The sequence below is a fragment of the Meles meles genome, chromosome 15 (assembly GCF_922984935.1).
Source record: "Meles meles chromosome 15, mMelMel3.1 paternal haplotype, whole genome shotgun sequence".
In the NCBI taxonomy this organism is placed as follows: Eukaryota; Metazoa; Chordata; class Mammalia; order Carnivora; family Mustelidae; genus Meles; species Meles meles.
Genome location: NC_060080.1, coordinates 65,705,314 through 65,718,040, shown reverse-complemented (window position 1 = coordinate 65,718,040; position 12,727 = coordinate 65,705,314). Strand labels below are relative to the sequence as shown.

The following is a 12,727-nucleotide window of genomic DNA, read 5'->3' as shown; positions in this document are numbered from 1 at the left end:
GCCCCAGATTTTCTCAGAACCCCTTATTACATGAATTCTTTCCAGCATTATTCCTGAGAAGAGTAACCTGAGATTATTTAATATGAGCAAGACAGACTGGTCTATTTTATCTTTTTTTAAATGTGATAAAAGAAAGGATTGCTTAGATTTTTCAAATATCAAAGGGCTTTCATCTTACTAAGGATGGGAAAATCTAATAAGTCTAATGTCTAATTGACTATAACATTTATAGGTTTATGTTATTTACATAAAAATTAATGCTATCTGTTGTTAGTTGCCTGAGTACTGGAAAAATCTAATAAAGATCTTGTATATGCTGTTTCTTAGGTTTTGCCTGCATAATTCACCAAAGAATTTATCCCAAATGTCATGGGACTAGGACAATATATTTTTTATTTTTAAATTTTTGTTTTGAACCATGTGTTTTGATTTTATTTATTTATTTTAGAGAGAGAGTGAGAACGAGAGTGAGAGTGTGAGTGTAGAGAGGGGTGAGGGGGGTTGCAGAGAGGGAGAGGAAAAAAGGGAGGAAATGGGACAAACAGACTCCCCACTGAGTGTGGAGCCTGATGTGGGCCTTGATCCCAGGACCACAAGATGATGACCCAAGTGGAAACCAAGAGTTGGTGGTTCAGTTGAACATCTGAGCCACTGAAGCACTCCTGAACACTAGTGTTTTGATTCTTGACTTGAGATTGTTTATTTAGTCACTTGCAATATAGTAATGATAGTGATGATACCCTGATTTTCCTTTGAATAATATTTTATTCATTCATTCATTTATTCTGGTTTGATTAAAAGAATTCTGCCTGGATTCACATGGCTTTTGGCTTTAGCACATATCTTTTATGTGTGGGCATTTATTTAAAAAATGTTTATTTGTTGTTACGTATCATGTCTGGAATTAGGTATAAGGTTGCAATCACAATTTTGGACTAGGTGAAGAGGGACTTTGTAGAAGTTGTTTCTTCAAAAATGTTTGTGCCAAGTGCCAAAGTTCTAGTGTCCATGACATAATTAATATTTACTTCTGATGACTTTTTACCTTTCTTTTGGTTCTGGAAAGATTTCTTCAAGGAGCTAGCTTTCTTAGTTTTTACAAGTCATAACTTAACTCTCTCCCTGTAGGATCCTTCCAGTTCTTATGTATCCGATTCTGTTCTTCTGAAGGTGGATCACCCAGTCACAGTGCAACTCCTAGGTCTGAGCAATAGCCAAGTGGAATCATTAGTGGAAGTTGTAGAAGGTGTGTGGGCACATAGGCTAGGGGGTCCACACCGCATCTGAGAAACCACTGAGAGGCTGGCTGGAGCCCACTTAGGAAGTGTAAGGCAAGAACTGCAAGCCAGCAGCAGGGATGATCACAGCTCCCAATGCTATCAAACTGAGTATCATATGAAGGTAGGAGGATAGGTGAGATTTTACTTGGTAGTCTCACTTTTAAGTATTTAGATATATATTTAGATATGTATTATGTTGACTCCATTTATTCTCTTGCCCCCAGGTCTGCAAAGGTTTAAGATGGGCTCGATGGTTGCTTCCCATGTGCTGTGCCACTGCCTCTCCCCAGCTCCTCCACACTGCTATTCCTTGGGGCTACTCTGTCACTGCTTCTCTTGCACCAGGGCCTTTTCTGCTATTCCTCTCAGGAGGTGCTAAAATTCTCCTAGTATGAAGGCTCTTTGGGAAGCACACTTGCTCCAGGTTTGTTTTTAATGTTACCGTCTCTCAGAACTGAACCCAGGCAGTACTGCATGTGCTTTTATATTTGAATGAGGTGTTGTGTGAAATACCTGTTTGTTTTTATATATAGACTTCACAGGACTCAGAGACGGGTCCAGTAGAGACAGAAGACAAATTCCCATGACAGAATATTAACCTGTGAGGAGATTGGGATAAGTCATTTGCCTAAAGACATGTAAGTGACAGAACTATGTTTAAGTCCATGTTTCTGATTTCAAATCTAGGGCTCTGTATGTTAGTGATACCAGGCTGGAACTTGGTTTCATTTTGTCAGAATTTACTTCCTTTTGAATTATTCTTTAATTGTTTTATTCATGTTTATTTGCATTGTTTCTTAGGAGTATAAAAATCTAAGGGCAAAGTCAGACATTGCCAGGGCACTGTATCTTCCAGAGCACATGGGATAGTGCTGAGAAAATAGTAGATGCTCAGAATAAATTATAGTTAACATAAGTTTGGTCTTTGGGATACCAATCTTATGTATCATAAATTCGATCTTTGGGATATCAATCTTATGTATCAAAGACAAAAATTCTTCAGAGTTATAAAAACCTGATTGAAGTCACTGCAACACTGCTTACTATTTGTGAGATCTTGGGAAAATGGCTTTACTTAACTCTGTTTTTTCATCTGTAAAATGGGCATAGTAAAAGAAGAATTACCTAATTGAATGATTATGATAATTCACTGATTAACATAGGTAAAACACAGAGAATATAACAGGTTCTTAATAAATATGCTAGCTAGCATCATCATTTTCTAATCAAATTTCAGAAATCACATGGCTTATAATATTTTGCCTTTTTACTAAGGAGTCAGTTTGCCTAATAATCAAGAATAAGAGCTCATTTTAAGATTGGAGTGTGTGTTGGCAACTAGCTCTACCATTAACTCAATGATTGTTATAATGATGTCGACAGCTTTAATGGATTATTTCTTCACTAACATCAGTGATAAAACCTTAGTAGATATTGAGGATGCATTGCATAGATTACAGCAGTCATGAAAATCTCAAGCATATTCATTTTTGGACAGTGAGCAAGGGACTAAAGTGGGCTGAGCTGGCATGAACTGTAGAACTGAGTTCTTAAATAAACTCATTCTCACAGTACAAAAAAATAGAACCATATTCTTCTCTCTCTAAAAGCAAATCCTTATTTTTTATTTTTATTTTTAAATTTTATTTATATGAAAGAGAGAGAGAATACATGTGTGAGTGGGGGCAGGAACAGAGGGAGAGGGAGAGAGAGAATCTTAAGCAGACTCCATGCTGAGTGTGGAGCCCAATGTGGGACTTAATCCCACAACCCCGAGATCAGGACCTGAGCTGAAATAAAGAGTCAGATGCTTAACCAATTGATCCACCCAGGGACCCCCTTATTTTCTATTTTTTTGAGGAAGACATAATAAAAGCTTTTTTAAAAAAAATCATAAATGGAAGTCAGGGATTCCATTTTGTCACCTCATCATAACTCTAGAAATTAACACTGGTATGGTACCTCAGAGTCTTAAAAAGAAAGCACTGTTGAAAGAAAAATTATTTTGCCTTTCTACTGTGTTAATTTATATTAGACTTACTTGAAAATTCCTTGAGGACAGAAGCCTTGCCTTTTTCCCTACTGTATGCAGCTCAGGGCTAAATACATGGTATGAAAACCATAGCATGCAAATCTTCCCTTGTACCCCTCCCAATCATGCTTGGCAAAAGTAGAATTCTTTGTATTTGACACAGGCCACAAATAGGCCACCTTCCAGTTGAAGAAACCTATTTAAAGAATTGACTGCAGTTCCACATCTATCTTTCTGCTCCAGCTATAGATGGTTTGTTGTGCAAAATAAAAGGCTTGGGTATTCAGCTGACAGAGAAGGTAGAAACCTCTTTGTTGACAGAAATAAAATGTGTCTTGTCATAGGTGTTGATATCACATATTAATCGCCCCTGCTGGGGAACATGGGCACCCTAGTACAGTGTGCTATAAATATTGATGGGAACACCCTGAACTGGCGGGACGCCTGGGAAGTCATGAGAGGTATAGATAAAGGATTTTCCCCATAATGGCATAGTCATTTGCTCTCCATTCTCCTTCTTTTTTCTGCTTTAAAATCTAAGCATCTCCAACTAATTTCTTCCCTATTTAGTCCCCAGAAGTCCAGATATTCCAGAAATCTGGTTGAACCCCTTCCTCTTTTCAAACAGAATACCAAATCCTTTTATCTTTTATACTTTATATAGTTTTTACAACAATCCCAGCTTCCCTAGCTGGCTGTCTATCTGTAGAGTGAAGGGTTATCTGCCATCAGCTGCTGGTGAGGCAACATCCAGGCCATTTCAGCTGCAGGGGCAGAATTTTATGCTGTGATGTTATTTTCAGTTCAGGGTGCACTTTCCAGTTATTGAGTTGATGGTTTTTCTTAAAGTTACATGCCAACTGGAAGAAAATTGTTCTCTTTCTGAAGGCTGAGCAATTGCTGTTGCTCACAGTGGCAAAGTACCAGGTACCTTGTGGCATACATTTTGTTGTTTCACTGTTTACTAAGCCTTGCCAACCACAAGCCATAGTTTGAATTGTGACCAGATTGAAGTCAAAGTAGGGACGCATCATTTTTTTTTTTTAAAAGATGCATCTATTTATTTGAGAAAGAAGGAGAACACAGTGGGAAGGGCAGGGAGAGGGAGAGAAAATCCCAAGCAGACTCCATGCTGAGCACAGAGCCTGACAGAGTCCTGAGCACAGGACCTGGAGATCACGGCCTGAGCCGAAATGAAGAGGCAACTGACTGCGCCACCCAGGCACCCCAGGGACCCATTATTTAATTATAAGGATATACTACTGCAGCAGGCTGCAATGTGAACTGTTTTTGCAATGATATACTTTATTGTTTTTGTCAATCAAATATTTATTGAGCCTCCGGTACATGTCAGGCACTGTTCTAGGTACCATGAGTATGGGGATGGGCAAGTAAGACAGATGGGCAAGTAAGACAGATGGACAAGCTCTTTGCTCTCAGTCACATTCTCATAATAGGATCTCCAGATAAGCAAATAAGCAAGGAACACAACAGTTATGAGGACTATTTATTACATTAAAATAGAATGGGAGACTGGGTGGTTATAATAGATTGGGAAGTCAGCAGTAGTCTGAAGTGTAAATTTTTAAAAGCTACCAGCAGATTATAGATGGAGTGAGATACTATTCCAGGCAGCACTGTTAGCTTATGCAAAGGCTTTAACATGGAATGTATGGCATTTTGAGGAATAGTTTGGTCAATACCTTTGAATATTTTTTATTCAGTATTAAATGATATATTTTTATTCATTAAATATTCATTATTTATAGTATATTATATATATTATATACATATATACATATACATATTATATACATAATTATATACATTAAATATTCATTAAATATTCATTAAAATGAATTTTTTATTCAGTATTAAATGATAAGAGAGACAAAGTCTTTTGAGGATATATGAGAAGAGAAAAGGGGAACCACAGAGAAACTCAGTGGAAACAATTCTTCAAGGATATTTCACAAAAGATAACTTCAAGCTCTTCCAACGAAGTTCTGAGCAAAAAGAACAGACACTGAGATTACCCAGTCTTACTTAAGATGAGGATTTTGTTGGTAAGAGACTCTGTGAGGGGTCCTCTATCTCAAAAGACTGTCTCAGCACCCTTAGTTTGGATGAAGTCCATCTACCTTGAGAGCCATGACAATTTCCTTCTTGTGTTGTATCTGTTCTTAGTGCTTGGCATGGGATTTAATCAATGTTGAATGCTTAGGCGATGTCAGTGAGTAAGAAAATGTGATAAATCAGCCTCCTTCCCCCAGCTGGGAAATTAGACTAGCTGGAGAAGTATGTAGAACGTCTTGTCCAAATCTGTACCATTTTTTGCCATTTTGAAGCACTGAAGGAAAGAGAAAGAAACTGGGGAATGGTTTAAGGCAGAACAAGGCATTTGATTCAGTATATCACTTAAAATTGCTGTAGACCTTTATTTTTCAGTATTTGGAAATGAACACCCTATGGTGAATGCCAGTGAATTATAGTAACTAGGTTAACTTAGGCAACTAGGTTGATAACCTTTTGTGATCTCATAAATAGGTTTATTCTGGGAAAACTAAAGGTTTCTTTTTTTGTTTGTTTTGTTTTGTTTTGGTAGTGTAGAATAGAACATAGTTTAGATTATTTTCTTAAGGAAAACTACAGTTAAACATAGATTATAGTGACTAAATTTGTTTGATGTTACATATATAGGGGAGATTTTATTTGAGACGATTTTTTTTTGGTTTAGATGTTTTCCCTGAACATAATCTATCCCCCTCCCCCATTTCTGTATGGAGCCTGACTATGTATTTGGGAAGGTTCTTTTTAGAAATGGTCTGAGAAATGTAAGTAGGCTTTGTCAGGTGGGAAAGTAGCTCCGAGAATTTTTTTGTATGCAAGGTTTGATAATGACTACTAAAAAAAAGTTCTTAAATTTAAATGACAATTGACAGCTTAAGAAAGTTGGGTTGGATCCCTCTGCCTGTCTTCAGAAGCTTAAAGTTAAAAAGATCAAATAATTCTGACTGAAAGCCATATTAAAGAGCCTGGCTAATGTGGGAAATAGATTATAGAGTCTGATCACAGGCTTTATGCAGAAATTGGATTTCATAGATACATGAGAATTGCACAAAGCGGTCTATTCAACAGGGGAAGGACCCGACAGTCCTTAGAGATTTCATTTGGAAGGGTTTGAAAATACTGAGTATTTCAGTTTATTTTAAGTGACAGATGAATGGGTGCCAGCTAAATATTTGATATTAAGGATTTTTTATTGAAATAAAATTATATTGCATTATTTAAAAAAAAAAAAACTTTTTCCAAAACTTTGGCAAAACTATAGGGCTTCAAGTTAACCCTATTCTTTTCCAGACATATTGTTTCTGTTCTGGATTGCTGAGACTGTAAACATTTATGGATATTTCTGGTTCCTGCTGAGTTTTGATTGAAAAGAGAAGAATAGGCGTTTTTTTTTTTTATTCGTTTATTTGTTTATTTACAGCATAACAGTGTTCATTGTTTTGGCATCACACCCAGTGCTCCATGCAGTACCTGCCCTCCCTATTACCCACCACCTGGTTACTCAACCTCCCCCCCCACCCCCCCCCACCCCCGCCGCCCCTTCATAACCCTCTGGTTGTTTTTCAGAGTCCATAGTCTCTCATGGTTCATCTCCCCTTCCAGTTTCCCTCAACTCCCTCTCCTCTCCATCTCCCCATGTCCTCCATGTTATTTGTTATGCTCCACAAATAAGTGAGACCATATGATACTTGACTCTCTCTGCTTGACTTATTTCGCTCAGCATAATTTCTTCCAGTCCCATCCATGTTGCTACAAAAGTTGGGTATTCATCCTTTCTGATGGAGGCATAATACTCCATTGTGTATATGTACCACATCTTCCTTATCCATTCATCCGTTGAAGGGCATCTTGGTTCTTTCCACAGTTTGGCGACCGTAGCCATTGCTGCAATAAACATTGGGGTACAGATGGCCCTTCTTTTCACTACATCTGTATCTTTGGGGTAAATACCCAGCAGTGCAATTGCAGGGTCATAGGGAAGCTCTATTCTTAATTTCTTCAGGAGTCTCCACACTGTTCTCCAAAGTGGCTGCACTAACTTGCATTCCCACCAACAGTGTAAGAGGGTTCCCCTTTCTCCACATCTCTCCAACACATGTTGTTTCCTGTCTTGCTAATTTTGGCCAAGGAATAGGCGTTTTGATACTGATGATGTTCTTTCTCTTGGACCTTCTGACCTTTCCAAAATAGAGCACTCAACTGAATTAAATGTTTTGTTGAATACTTTCTAGTGCAAGGGTCTGTATTTGAAGAAATGTGACAAAATGAGTAAAACAAGGTTCCTCCTCTTAAGTTGTTCAGTGCTGAAGTAGAGGCATCCTTCTGTTGTCTACTGGTGATCACCAGCAGAAATTTCTATATCACCTTAAATTCAACATGTCTCAAACTAAATTTAATTCTCACTTTGTTTAATGTTAGTGGTGAACCATCGTATCTTTCAAGCCTGAAGTACAAAGATCTCTCTGGGAGCTTCTAACTTCACCTTTTCATCCATTTAATCATCAAGTTTTTCAGACCTTTCTTCAATATGTCTTAAAACTGAGTTTTCATTCTCATGTATTAGGGCTTAATTTCTGTTCTTGGATTATAGCAGTCATCTCCTAAATAATTTCTGTGCATATGTACAGAAGTATAAAATTATCAATTGTCATTTCTTGAAAGATATGTTCTTATTGTAACTAAATTATTTAATTGTCCATTTGAAAAATAATACTTGATTATGGTGAAAATTTAAATAGGAATATGAAAAAATAATTACCCCAATTTATTGAATGGTTAAAGATGTCTCATGTGATGTTTCCAGGGCTTAATGCCTATTTTTCCCTTTATTCTCACAATAACCCTATCAGGTAAGTACTATTAGATCTGTGTTATAAAGTTTAATATATTATATCTAAAAGTTTACTTTCTATGATAAAATATATTTTGTTTCTATGGAAATAGTTTTTATTTTTCTTAATTGGCTAAGTAAGTAATTGGCTAAGTAATGTCTCTTCTAGACAAATTCTAAGGGATTTGTTGATTGATTGAAAGTTAACTGAAATGCAAAGTCAGGCAGTCTCTGATAATGGGATGCCTTTGATAGATCTTTTACTTGATCAGGACCGTTATTTAGAAAGATACACTGACAGCATTTTATATAAGGCTTTACTGAATGTTCTACCACAAGGAACGTATTTCCTAAGTTTTTGTTTAATAAATAAGGCATGAAGACTAGTTGATACACTATTATATAAAACTGGAATAACGAGAAGTCAGAGTGGAATTCATAGGAGGAGAGGTCAGATGTTATAGGTCCATAGAGATAAAGTGACCAGAATTTGGTGATAAAGGGAAGTTTCCAGGAGAACCTGGAGCCTTAAGAGCAGGTAGGAGAAGAGTGATGTAATGGTATAGAAGGATGGCAATTCTTGCAGGGATACTTAGATTGATTGAAGCTTTGGACATTTGAGTCTCATAGTACAATAGTTTTAAAATTTTGTTAAATTTAAAATGATTATTCTTTATCTTTTGAGCAATTAATGCCAGTTTCTGCGAGTTCTCTCATACTTTATATGTAATTTCTCACAAAGGTAATTCAGAATTGCATACTTTTTATGGGCATTTACATTTTAAATCAACTTTTTGATTGTGGAATTATATTAATGTATATACCAAATTACCACAGACTTAGCAGCTTAAAATAATACCTGTTATCTCAGAGAAGTCTGGGCACAGCTTAACCTGGGTTCTTTGCTTAGAATATCATAGGCTATGATCAAGGTGTTATCCAGGTCTGGGTCAGCTAGGGAAATACCCACTCCCCCCCACTTTTAAAATATATTTTATTTATTTATTTGAGAGAAAGAGTGAGAGCAAGCACATTGAGAGGGGTAGAGGATGAGGGAGAGATTCTCAGGTAGACTCTGCACTGAGCATGGAGCTCTATGTGGAGCTCAATCTTATGACTCTGAAATCATGACCTGAGCCCAAACCAAGAGTTGGGCACTCAGCCAACTGAGCCACGATGTGCCCCTCCACTTCCCCTTTTTGTAGTTGTTGGCACCATTCATTTTTTTGTAATTTTAAGTTTCATGGAAACTTGTTTTTTCAAAGCCAGCAAAGAGTAAGAAGTAGGTTAGCAAGATTGAGTCTTATGTAACAAAATCATAAAAGTGAAAGCCTATTGCTATTGGTTAGAAGCAAAGCACGGGTCCTGCTTGCCGTCAATGGGTGGGAACTTTTATAAGCATATGACTACCAGAAGGCAGAGATTATGGGACTACCTTAAAGTCTGTTTCCCACAGCGGAATTTAAGAATTGGTTTATAATGAAAATTTTCTTTTTTTTTCTTTTTTTTTTTTTTAAGATTTTATTTATTTATTTGACAGACAGAGATCACAAGCAGGCAGAGAGGCAGGCAGAGAGAGAGGAGGAAGCAGGCTCCCGTCTGAGCAGTGAGCCAGATGTGGGGCTCGATCCCAGGACCCTGGGATCATGACCTGAGCTGAAGGCAGAGGCTTTAACCCACTGAGCCACCAAGGCGCCCCTGAAAATTTTCTTGTAATTTTAATTTTTTTTCATATTGCTTCACAAATGAATATACTAACTTTGGTTAATGAAGATCTAATACTGTTACCAAGTTTCTGCTCTTTTGCTAATGGCGAAGTGTACACTACCATGAAATGTTTGCTCTTTATTTTTGCAGCTTTATTGAGATATTATTAGCATATATGTAAGTTTAAACAGCATAATGTTATGATTTCATATACATATATATTGTGAAATAGTTATCACAGTAAGTTTACTTAACACATCCACTTCTTCATATAATTACCTTCTTCCCCCAGTGATAACATTTAGAATCTACTGTGTTAAAAACTTTAAAATATATAATGTAGTAACCTTAATCAGAATCACAATTCATTAGATTCCCCAGACCTTATTCATCTTATAGCTGGAAGTGTATACATCTACACAAACACCTCCCCATTTCCCCACCCCTTCAGTTCCTGCCAACCACCATTACACTTTCTATTTCTGGGAGTACAGACTTTTTCAAATTCCACATATAAATAAGTACATACAGTGTTTGTCTTTGTCTGACTTATTTCACTTAGTATAATGCTCTCAAGGTTCATCCATGTTGTCACAAGTAGCAGGTTTCCCTTCTATTTTCATGGCTCAAAAATATTATATTGTATGTATATACTCATTTTCTTTATCCATTCATCTTTGGTAGGCATGGGTTGTTTCCATGTCTTGGCTATTGTAAATAATGCTGCAGTGGACATTGGGGTGCCGATATCTCTCAAAGATAGTGATTTCATTCCTTCAGCATGTATGTATGGAAGTGGTATTGCTGTATCCTATGGTAGTCCTATTTTTAATTTTTAAGAGACTATACTGTTTTCCATAGTGGCCTCACCAAGTTACATCCCCACCAACAGTGCACAAAGATTCCCTCTTCTCACATTCTTGCCAACCTCTTGTTATCTTTTGTCTTTTTGATAAAAGCTATTATAACCAATGTTAAGTGCTTTCTCATTGTGTGTTTGATTTGCATTTCCCTGGTGGTTAGAGACATTGAAAATCTTTTCCTGTACTTATTGACCATTTGTATGTCTTTGAAAAAATGTCTATTTAAGTGCTTTGGCCATTTTTTAAATTGGATTCTTTGGTTTTTTGCTGTTGAGTTGTATGAGTTCCTTGTATATATTTTTGATATTAACACATTTTGAGATTGCAAATATTTTCTCCCTTTCCATAGATTGCCTTTTCATTTTGCTGATTTTTTAAAATTATTTTGTTGTTGTTGTTGTTGTTTTGTTTTGGGCAGAAGATTTTAGTTTGGTGTCATCCCATTTGTTTATTTTTGTTTTTCTTGCTTGCACTTTTGGTGTCTCATCCAAAAGTATCAAGATTTTTCTCTATGTTTTCTTCTAAGGAGTTTTATAGTTTGGATCTTCTATTTAAGCCTGTAGTCAATATTGAGTTAATTTTTGTGACTGCTATAAGTTAGGGGTCCAATTTCATTGATTTTGAACAATTTAGTTTTCCCAACAACATTTATTGAAGAGATTATCTTTTCTTCACTTAGTATTCTTGACTCTATTATTAAATATTAATTCCATCAAATATTAGTTCCATTAGTTCCATGTAGTTCCATTGATCTATGTGTTTGTTTTTTGATTGCCAGTACAATACTGTTTTGAGTACTATAGCTTTCTTTTTGTTTTTTTTAAAGATTTTATTTATTTACTTGACAGACAGAGATCACAAGTAGGCAGAAAGGCAGGCAAAGTGAGAGGGGGAAGCAGGCTCCCCACTGAGCAGAGAGCCCGACCTGGGACTCGATCCCAGGACCCTGAGATCATGACCCAAGCTGAAGGCAAAGAGGCTTAACCCACTGAGCCACCCAGGCACCCCCGTACTTTAGCTTTCTAATAAAATTTTGAAAATAGGAGTTCTGATGCCTTCAGCGTTGTTCTTTTTCATAATTACATTGGCTATGTTTGGGTCTTTTGTTTTTCTATACATATTTTAAGATTATTTATTCTATTTCTGTGAAAGATGCCATTGGGATTTTGGTGGGAATTGCATTGAATCCATAGATGGCATTTGGTGGTATGGTCATTTTAACAATATTAATTCTTCTGATTCATGAGCATATCTTTCCATTTATTTGTGTCTTCTTCAATTTCTTTCAATAGTGCCTTACAGTTTTCAATTAACAGATATTTCACCTTCTTGGTTAAACTTATTACTAGATATTTTGCAGTTTTTGATATTAATGTAAAAAGGATTTTTTTAGATAGTTCTTTGTTCATATATAAAAATGCAGCTGATTTTCAGATGTTGGTTTTGTATCCTGCAACTTTACTGAATTAAAAAAAATTTTTTTTAATTAACATATAATGTATTTTTAGCCCCAGGTCTGTGAATCACCAGGCTCACACACTTCACAGCACTCACCATAGCACATACTTTCCCCAATATCCATAACCCCACCACCCTCTCCCTACACCCCTCCCCACAACAACCCTCAGTTTATTTTGTGAGATTAAGAGTCTCTTATGGTTTGTCTCCCTCCCAATCTCCTCTTGTTTCATTTATTCTTTTCCTACCCCCAAAACCCCTATGTTGCCTCTCAACTTCCTCATATCAGGGAGATCATATGGAAATTGTCTTTCTCTGATTGACTTATTTCGCTCAGCAAAATACCCTCTAGTTCAATCCACGTCGTCACAAATGGCAAGATTTCATTTCTTTTGATGGCTGTGTAGTATTCCATTGTGTGTGTGTGTGTGTGTGTGTGTGTGTGTGTAAACATTCATTTGTTGATGGACATCTAGGTTCTTTCCAT

The 12,727-nt window shown here is 36.5% G+C and overlaps 1 pseudogene; it reads left to right on the top strand.

The window, feature by feature from the left end:
- LOC123925687 overlaps positions 1-12,727 on the top strand; it is a 116,727-nt pseudogene that overhangs the window by 21,428 nt on the left and 82,572 nt on the right.